At 37.3% G+C, this 9,893-nt stretch overlaps 1 non-coding gene across 1 annotated transcript; it reads right to left on the reverse strand.

Annotated features, from left to right (window-relative positions):
* Positions 1–6,269: 6,269 nt before the first annotated feature.
* Positions 6,270–6,341, reverse strand: TRNAE-UUC (transfer RNA glutamic acid (anticodon UUC)). Its single transcript has one exon. It is a non-coding gene; the product is annotated as a tRNA-Glu (tRNA).
* Positions 6,342–9,893: the final 3,552 nt, after the last annotated feature.

The following is a 9,893-nucleotide window of genomic DNA, read 5'->3' on the forward strand; positions in this document are numbered from 1 at the left end:
TTGCTTTAAAAGGAAAAAGCCAGCCTTTCCCTTCTCCATTCGCATCAAAATGATTTTCTATTCAGCTAAGTCTGTTATATTTTACTCTGAAACATGAAGTACTTTCTTAAAGACAGTGGAAATAAAGCTTTTATTTTATGACAGGGAAGGTTAAATTGAAGCACTCCTTTCTGTATTTGACATTTACAAATAGCAGAACTCATACAGCAATAAAATAATAATGAAATTATAAATAGGTTACTCTTCATTTGAATTGCAAAGATGTGCTTTTATACTTTCCTCAGAGCTCGCACATCTTGGTATACAATGACCTACTGAAAACAACTCCTTAGTGACAGCTAAAATGAAAGTTTAAGGGGTAATATACTGTCCAATAAAAGTTTCACCTAATAGCTTATGTAATTTTAGAGTAATACATGTAACTTTAGTTTTACAATGTCTTTTATGTTGATATCTCAATCTGCTTAACCAGTGTTAATTAATTCATCATTAAGATCCCTGAGAGATTAAATAACTTGACCAAAGTTAGAGAGAATATATGGCACAGTGAGCAATAAACCAAAATACTGAGGCTTGAAACTTAACTATTTAAGCAGTGAGGAGAAATTCTCGTGCATAAAAGAGAAAGTTTATTTCATCATATGGTTTTAATATTTAGCACTCCTCTTCTGCAAGCTGTACAAATTCTCAGTTCACCTGACTCGAAGTGCAGGAGGAGGAAAGCACTTAAGAACAGTATTATTTTTTAGGCATTTGCATATCTCTCTTTCAAATCAGCATACGCTTCTGTAACTTCCCCATGCCATCAGAGGCTTATACCAAGTCATTTCCCAAACCACTTCTTTCCCTCATTTCTCCAGCTGGGCTATTTGAACAGTGCTTCTCGTCTGTCTTGCAGTACAAAGAAAGAAGCCAAGCAATGTTTAAGAGTTCACCGATTTCAACATTCAGCTGTGTCCTAATTAAAGTTAATCTCCAGAATCAGAGCTCTCTGGGCTTCAGTTCCCTAGAGCCAAAGTGGGAGTACCAAGTACTCTTTCTCCCAGCTGGAAAGCCTGCTGTACCTGCTCAGACTACGAGCTTGGCAGAGGAAGGATCTCTCTTAAGCTAAGTCACCAAGCTCACTGCAACTTTTTTGCTGATATAATTTATACTTTCTAGTTATTCCTTTCTCTCCCTCCAAAAACATTAGAACTCCACCAGCAAGTGCCAGCTTTCCTGCAGGCTAGCCCATCCACCTGGTGGCAGTCATGCTTCTTCACAGTCCTGAGTAATTAAATACTTAAAAAGGCCTGTACCTGTGTTTGGCTCTGACCTCTGCTGGAGTCTCTGCTTCTCCTAACACAATGAAAGATGCATCTCCCTTCTCCCCTGAGGACTGAAAGCCTCCTCCATCTCCAAACGAATGTGCCTTTCTCAGAAGAAGGTGCCTGCAAAGCATGAGAAGGTGCCTGCAAAGCATTCCTTCCAGCCATGGCTCTGCTCAGTAAATCCCTGCTGCACTCCCGCTCCCTTAATCCTATGTTATTGCAATTGCGCTGGCAATCTATCTTCTATTTTAAAACTGTTTGGCATATATGCCCAATTTTTCCCCTTCCATGTTGCTTTTAGAGGATGTTAATACTGTCACTTGAGTCAACCATTAGGTTCTGAATAAATTAAGTGGTTTGATTTTATATAAGCTTTTTATATAAGCTTCCCTTACCAATAAACAAACAAGCATTATAGCTCTCTGCCTGTTGCATCTAACAGATCATCATCATAGGTTTGATCTTCAGAGCTGCATCACAATCAGATGTTCAGTGCAAGAATATGTGTTGTCAGAAAGGCTTAAGACTTATTAGCTAAATCTTATTCTGCCTTTTTCAAGCATCTCTGGCTTTTGTTTTCTCCTTGTACCATTTCAGTTTTCCAGGCTTACTGATCCTGGCCCACGTGTTTGCTTCTAATGTCCTCCCATACAAAGTCCCCATAGTCTCCAAACTTCCATCAGTTCTGAAGTGGCTCTTTCTTCTTCATCATGGATGAAAGAGGAAAGTCAACATTTTTTCATCCTTTCAAATTTCATTGTCATTTCTTCCTCCTAGGCAACTATTCCTCCTAATTGCTAACTCCATGCAAGAAATGTCAGAATTGCAAACAGCAGCCCTCAAGATAGCACAACCCAAAGATGGAGACATTTACTGACAAACCCAAAGTTAAAGGGTAACATACAATTGTTACTATATATGTGTGCTGCCTGAGGGGAAGCATGAAAGGACAAAGGGGAATGTCCAGCTCAGGACTAAATACAGATGCAGCGTGAGCTACAATAAAGTGATATAACTATGTTGACTGGCCAAGTTCAGATTCTTACTCTCAGATTCAACATGAACTGAAAACGTATTAAAAAAATAGACAATTTTCCCTTCACAAAAGCCTGAATGAAACTTCTTATACTGTGTTAGAGTGAAGAACTTGCACTATTTCTAAAATTCCTCCATCCAGACATGCCAGCAGCATTTGCTGGGCTACCTTTCACATAAAGTAGCTTTGCCATAACCCATCTCTTCTTGCCTGCTTAGAAAAATATCCATGTTAGTATGAGCATAAGGGCTCATCTAGGTGACAAAAGGACAGTAAAAAGATAAGATGCTTTAAAACAGTATTCATATATATAAATACACATACATAAATATATACACACATGTGTGTGTGTGGAATGAGAACTTTTCTGGCCTCAGAAGTGTGCCAGAGCACATATCACATATTACAACAGAGTCCAATCATGAGTGGAAGCTAAAATTGGTACATACAGTATGAATGAGTCCCCCTAGCAGAGATCTCATGGGGGGAAAAACTCCTATTTAAGTGTTTACAATCACAGCATCTTTTTAATAAAAAAGATTGAAAAGAGAAGAAAAAATAGAGCCATAATGAATGTTAAATAAATAAATGCTAAACCACGTATTAGTTATCTGCCTTCTCATCCACCTTTCTGATCACAACACGCTCTCCTGGCTGACACACGCTGAGGTTGTAGAAGCATTGTAGCGTTGCACACTTCAGCGTTTGTAAGGTACCCTTTGCATTTACGTCCTTCCTACGAGTCCTGACAGTATTCAGTCTCCAGTTCCTACCACAACCTTGGTGTCTCCACTCTCTTCAGCCATTTCAAAGCTGTGAAACCTTCTCTCGAGTCATAAACAACATTAACCCATTTCTGTGGTTCCTTTCTACCACTTGCACTGAACTATCCATTCCAGAGTTTTAAATCTTTTTCAGTAAAATGAAACCAACCAACCAACCAAGACTTAGTCCTGCCATGAGAAATTGCTTGCTTGCTTTAAACAAAAATCTACCACAGTTCACCAAAATGACATATTTCAAGCTTTGACTATACTGAAAAAGGGTATCATTTTTTCTAGTGTTTCTATTGTAAGAGCTTTCTAAGCAACAGAGACCGTTACATCATTCTTTTAGTTGTCAGAATCTTTTGCAGAACATTTCCAAGCTGTAAGCTGTTTTCATAAACTGATTGCTTCTAAAATCGCTCAGATTTCTTTTATCTATTTATATCTCTGATGGTAACATTATTGAATAATTAAGTACAGGTATTACACATTTGGTATCCAGAAGCACATAGCAGATGCTGCGCTTCGTTCCCACTGCAGAGAACTCAAGAAGAAACTGAAGGGCTGGAGGCCAGACTAGGTGAGCAGAGCTGGGATAACACACCTTATCCCATACAGAGACAAGCACCAAGAAGCACTTTTAATTAGCAGCATCGAATAATTAGTTTTAAAAACTGTGTAAAACCTCTCAATCCTCAAGCTCTGTGCTGATCTCCTAAGTCCTAGGAGTACCTGTCAGATATGCTCCGATTCTCTGCCAGTATGAGATTCTCTAAAAATCTGAATTCCTTTCTCTAGCTTCATGTCTCTCACAACCTGGATATTTACTTTGTAGTAAACTCTAAACTTTGTAAAAACTCTAAAACAGGAATAAGAGAGAACTAGAGGAGACGTGACCTAGCAACTTCTATGGAGTCAGTAAAAGATATCTCCATCTATTTCTGTTGGTGCACACGTGCATAAGTAACATGGTGTGTTGACTAGTTTGGTTTGCTATGAGGATACAGTTCATCCCAACTTGGACCAATAATATATTTTTCTATGATAAAAGTTGCAAATGACTGGCTGCTTTCTTTCTATGTTCATCATAACACTACGATGAGATGAAAAGGGAGGGCAGAATTTTTTCTCAAAGGCTGCTATAATTGAATAAAATTTGATATTGGAAAATTGAGATTACCAATATGGCTACAGAGTATATTCTCTGCTACCTTCTCGTACCCAGCTCCGAGTGAAGTCATAAAGTTATCTTGCAGAAAAATGAGGTACAATATGCTTAAGCTGCTATAGTTTTGATTTACAACTCAACTTGCAAAAATTAATGTTTGTTCATTTGTAAAGCAAACCTGTTTTCATTCTTTTATAATTCAAATGTATTATTCTTGGCCAACATTGATGGAAGATGAAAGGACATAGTTTAGCTATGATGATACTCAAAGAGAATGTCTCAGCTGAAGGCTGTATTTTATCTAAACATTTGAATGTGGCAGTGCAGTTACTGTGGGAAAATTGACTGTTACGTTCCCTGAAAATTCAGATAATAGTGCTTGGAGCACAACTTTATTAAAAGTCAGGAAGTATTCCATGCAAAATCAATCTTCTATCCAACGAAAATGATACTTACAAAGCAACAAGGATAATCTGAGACTAATTAAATTCCAAGTAAAAACAATTATGTATTAACATGTCTTACGTATTAAAATACATTCCCCTTAAGATATGCACACTTTTTTACTGTCTTGTAACTGCAGTACAACATAGGCATTTGGAGTGCTAACCTCATCCACCACAACCCACAACCAAAGGATAATTAAAGTGCAATGCACATCCACACAGCACAATGCTATCCAAACAACTTTGGCATTTTGACCACCATCTGGTCCAGTCTGGCCTTAAAAAAGATTAATTCTAGGTCATCCAATTCTGCTACCATTCTGTTTTGACAGATTTCCAATATCAACTCAGGTCCGGCATGAAAAGCTTCAGATTATAGAATTTGCAAGAATAAGCCATTTACAAGGAAAAAAAAAATAAAGCCTTTTCCTCTTTTTTGTTCCCTCAATAATTAAGTCATAAAAGTCATCAAAGTTCAGCTTTTCAGTTCAAACAGTTTAATAGACACACATTGTCCGTCCTGCCTTCTATAACTCGTGGATTACAGACCGAGTTAAGGAAATTCAACAAAACCTGAGGTCTAGAAAAGGGAAAGAGAGGAAAACCAATTTTTGGACACAACATCAATCCAAAGGACAGAGAACATTTAGATAGAAAAAAAGCTTATGTAGGATTATTCCTAAAATGGGAATGGAAGACGACATCCAAAGAATGTTTTCAATGAATATCTGAAAGCTGCAAAGTGAGCAGAACCATCCCGCAACATAACCGGGACACTAACACCGCTTCAGTGTAGCTCCTACATCTCCTAAAAATTGCCCCCACAAGGGAGCTGATCTTACAGCTGTTGCCCAGAGATTTCACACAGCCCCAACAAGGATGAAAAGGAACAGGATCAGCACTGTAGCAAAAATTAGGTCACTGCTGCCAATGTCTGGCTTTCTACTCTGCCTCTTTCCAACAGGAGTTTCAAGATGTTCAGTAGAAAAGTCCATCACTGAGCAATAAATAAGCCCTAAATTAAGAAAGTGCTCAGAGGAAACAGCACAAAACCCGTGAGTTTTCAGGAGAGTCCTTTTCCAGTTCTTCGCAATTCCCACCACATTGCTTCCAGAAGCATGTGCCAAACTGCTGGACAGAAAAACAGGATACAGAGCATTTCTGCTGGTATGGAGAAAATCTGTTGCCTATTCAGAGCATTCAGTGTTCAGAGATGGATGGCTAGTTTTAAACATATTATAGTGATTGCACTAGGTGCTCTCTCACTTACTCCCATATCAGTTAACAGTTTCAGGTACACTCAGCCATCAAGACATGCTTGGAAAACAGACTTCATTAGAGCAAAGACATGACTATCCAAAGAGCGACTCAGCCTAGTAATCAATTGGTAAGGTTGGAAGGGACCTCTGGAGATCATCTAGTCCAACTCTCAAGCGAGTGGCCCATATGGGAATCAAACCCACGATCTTGGCATTACTAGCACCATGTTCTAACAAACTGAGCTAAACCAAACCCCCAAAACTGATACTAACATACCCTGGATTCCCACACCGGGAGTCGAACCCAGGCCGCCTGGGTGAAAACCAGGAATCCTGACCACTAGACCATATGGGAGCCCCTGATCAAAAAGCATAGAAAGTGTCATTCATTGTGATTTTGATATTTATAATTTTATTAGCAATTTGGAATACCAGACGTAATCATTAACTATAATAAATGGTATTAAATTTCCTTCTATGAAATGGCAACTTGTGTTTCATCTAAGCAATTACCAGATTACCAACAATGATTTTCCTCTTAGTTTTTCTTTACTAATATTTGTGGAACTGAAGCTCAAATTGCCTAAAACTTGCCAGAGCAAGAACAAAAAACATGAATGGACAGATACTCGTTATAGGATTTGAATAAACTCTCTAGTACAGCAGATAGGTTTTTACTGCCAAAATGGGAAGGACAATGGAAGTCCAAAGTAGAAGAAGTCCCTGAGTTTCTGAAGGAACAATGAAAGCAAAACTTTCCTCGGTAAAGCAAAGTAAAACTTTGCTCAGTAGTCAGCCAATGAATAACTTACAAAGCATTGAGGGTGACTTCTTTAAGAAATTCCCTGTTAATAGCCTTTACCTCATGTAACAAATAAACGAACACATTTAAGTCTAGCTTTCCTGCAAGTAGACTTATTTGATCATATTCACCACTTAAAAATGATATTGGCCAAGCAACTGCTAAGTGTTACGAAGCGGAGTTCTAGTTTTATAATATTATGCATGTCATAATATACAGCTTAATGAATTCATGGTCCCAGTTAGTGTAATAAAACACTTAAATACAGTGAATGCTGTTCTATGCCTCCCTGATAATTCATTTGTATAATTAACATACTATTATTAATAGTGGAATAAATACAGGTAAATGTAAGTGTTATAGGCTATTAAAATTTGGTCTATATATTATTTGAATGTGTAATTTAGTAAACGGGATAAAAGCCTACTCATTATAATATGACACGAAACAGACATAGCCTCTTGCAAATCCTCTTAGACCTATGAAAAAATCCAGCTTTAACTGGGGGCAGGAAAAAACTCACCGTGATTTAAAAAGAACATAAATGTTACTAAATAAAGTCAGCCTCAGTCAGCAGCACACAGCGGAGTCCAAAAGATTTTGATGTTTTACAGGTTAAAGCATTATTGCATGGCTTATTATCTACACTGAGAAAAAATATGTAAGGGATAAAAAGGATAAAAACCTTGTAGCACAAATTCTGGCTTCCTTTTCCATCTCCAGGGGTCCTTAATCCACCAAAAGCGTTTTTCTATTTGAACTGCTAATCTAGTAAAATACAGGGGGGAGTAGAGAGAAGAGTGTTGCATCCTTGATATGAATTATTTTTCATTCACTTTATATGTTGAAAATATGGCCTCTGGCATTTGTTGTTATGGTGCAGGAAAGTAGCTTCTGTTCTTGGATTTCATACTAGCAAATTACATGTTTCCTTTCATTTTTCTATTCTTAATTTAGATGAGCTTGTGCTTAATTTTAAAATAAACATACACATGCTAATATGTCATACATATAGGGTTTTTGACATTTGTCTTAGTTTGCTTAATCAAAATAAAAGTGACAACTGCTGAAATACATTTATCCAACACTAAATAACTCATTTGGTAAACTTCTCATTTCACAATACATGTTTTACAATTCCGTTTAAAGTATTAATTTTATCCAACATGAAATCAGCTTCATCACTGGGCTTCAAATATTACTTTCAATTTGGCATCTTTTTTGCAGGCAAAATTCCAGCACTTGGCACTAAGATGCCCAGACTCCGCATCAGCGAAAAGCATTGGGCCTTACTGAAAGCTCTGGACCTGCAATGGCAATTCAGTTACTTTAAAAGGTTATCATCTTCTGAAAAATGAAGGTAATTTATTATTTTCTTCTAATTTAATAATAGCTCCAAGGAAAGTAAGGTTTTCTTTTGTTTCTAATTACCTGTGGTATCTCCAATAGCTAGTTTTCAGATTCTATTAATCTTGATGATTTGTAATTGCATGATTAGTCTGTACACGCACAGATTCCTCCTAAAATGCAGTGGCTTTACACATACTTGCATTTCCTTCAGCAGCTGTCATGAAAATTTTATAGGATTATAATTCTATAGATTTAATTCCATTATGCAAAATGATTACTTTGATAAGAAGCCCATATCTGCATACTTGCGTTCACTTAACTCCATTCTAAAAGATCAGCAACGTGATCTACTAGGTGTATTGCAGCAACAGAACAGAAAACTTGAAGACGGTTGACATCATCTTGCGTTCATGGCACCCAGACATATCAGTTTTGAGTATTATTTCAACAAGTCTCATGGAATGAACAGTCAGGTTGAAGCACTATTTCAACACAAGGTCTTCGAAAATAATACAAGCAGCTGAAGTAACCTCAGAAATCCAACAAGTTTTTTTCACCAGGCTATTAGAATCAACACTCCAGTATGGTTTGGAGACTACAAGAGCAGACTTGTTTAAAAAAAAAAGAAGTGCAAATGTAGCAAGAAACAAGACGAGAGAAGGAACTGAGCAGAGGACCCGGCACTGCTATTGACTGTAGCCCTGACAGTGCCAGGGGCAGACAACTGCTCTCTGCTTTCCTAAATTATCCCTGACCTTGCTATAGACATTTTTTTAATTGTTGAGTAACATTTCTTGAAGTTAAAGTGTTCTCATGGTCCAAAACACGCTGCAGGCTTTTTTGTGGTACTGAAAATGTTGCTGTGTGAAGAGATGCAGTGGCAGAGCCTCCATTAAACTGCTGTCCATTAAGTGCTTTTAATGAACTTTGTGATGTGAATGAGAACTAAACCATTGTAAATAAATCATTGAAATGGGTGATGATGAAAGGTATTCTGTAGAGAGATGGTCAGTGGTTTTATATGCTATAAGTATCTTTAAATGTCTTATTCCAATGAAGAGGGACAAAGAAACAAATCAGCAACAGCAGCAAGTGAATGTTATCAAACTTTTGTATTCAGCCGAAAATAAGTCTTATTCTGCATTGGACAAGGATGTTAATGTCAGATGAAAGATTAAGACCTTTATATATGTATTAAAGAAAAATCTACTAGCTGGTGTTTCGCAGATTTTCAGTTCTGTTACTTTTCTTTCCACTTCCACCCAATACCCAGTTTTACTGGTGTATGTTACATGTGTTTTTATGAAAGCAGGTTCACTGCTGAAAAATCTATAAACATGTCCACTGACTGCAAGCTTGAGTTAGTGCTGAACAGGTATTGGTGCTTATTCTTTTTTATGCTTATGTTATTGCATATACCATTCCACATGTTTAATTAGCTCTGCAGAGAAGAAAAGATCATAACTTGGGAAGAAATAAAACTTTGTGGTGTTCTATCAGTGTGGCGAAGGAAATCAACCATGCTGGAATGCGATTTGGCAATGCAACATACTTTATTCTGCTCCGGTTAATTTTTCTTTGTAGTATAGTCCACGGTCTTAAAGGCCTAACTTCTACATCGATTCAGAATCACAAAATGTAACAATCCAAGTAGAGCTTATAAGAACAGATGCACTGTTAGCACTAAACCCCCTAAAAGTTCCTTTAAATATTCTTTTAAATATCCTGTAAACTGAAGGTCACCTAATGCAATAA

This window comes from Rhea pennata, chromosome 9, assembly GCF_028389875.1.
Source record: "Rhea pennata isolate bPtePen1 chromosome 9, bPtePen1.pri, whole genome shotgun sequence".
In the NCBI taxonomy this organism is placed as follows: Eukaryota; Metazoa; Chordata; class Aves; order Rheiformes; family Rheidae; genus Rhea; species Rhea pennata.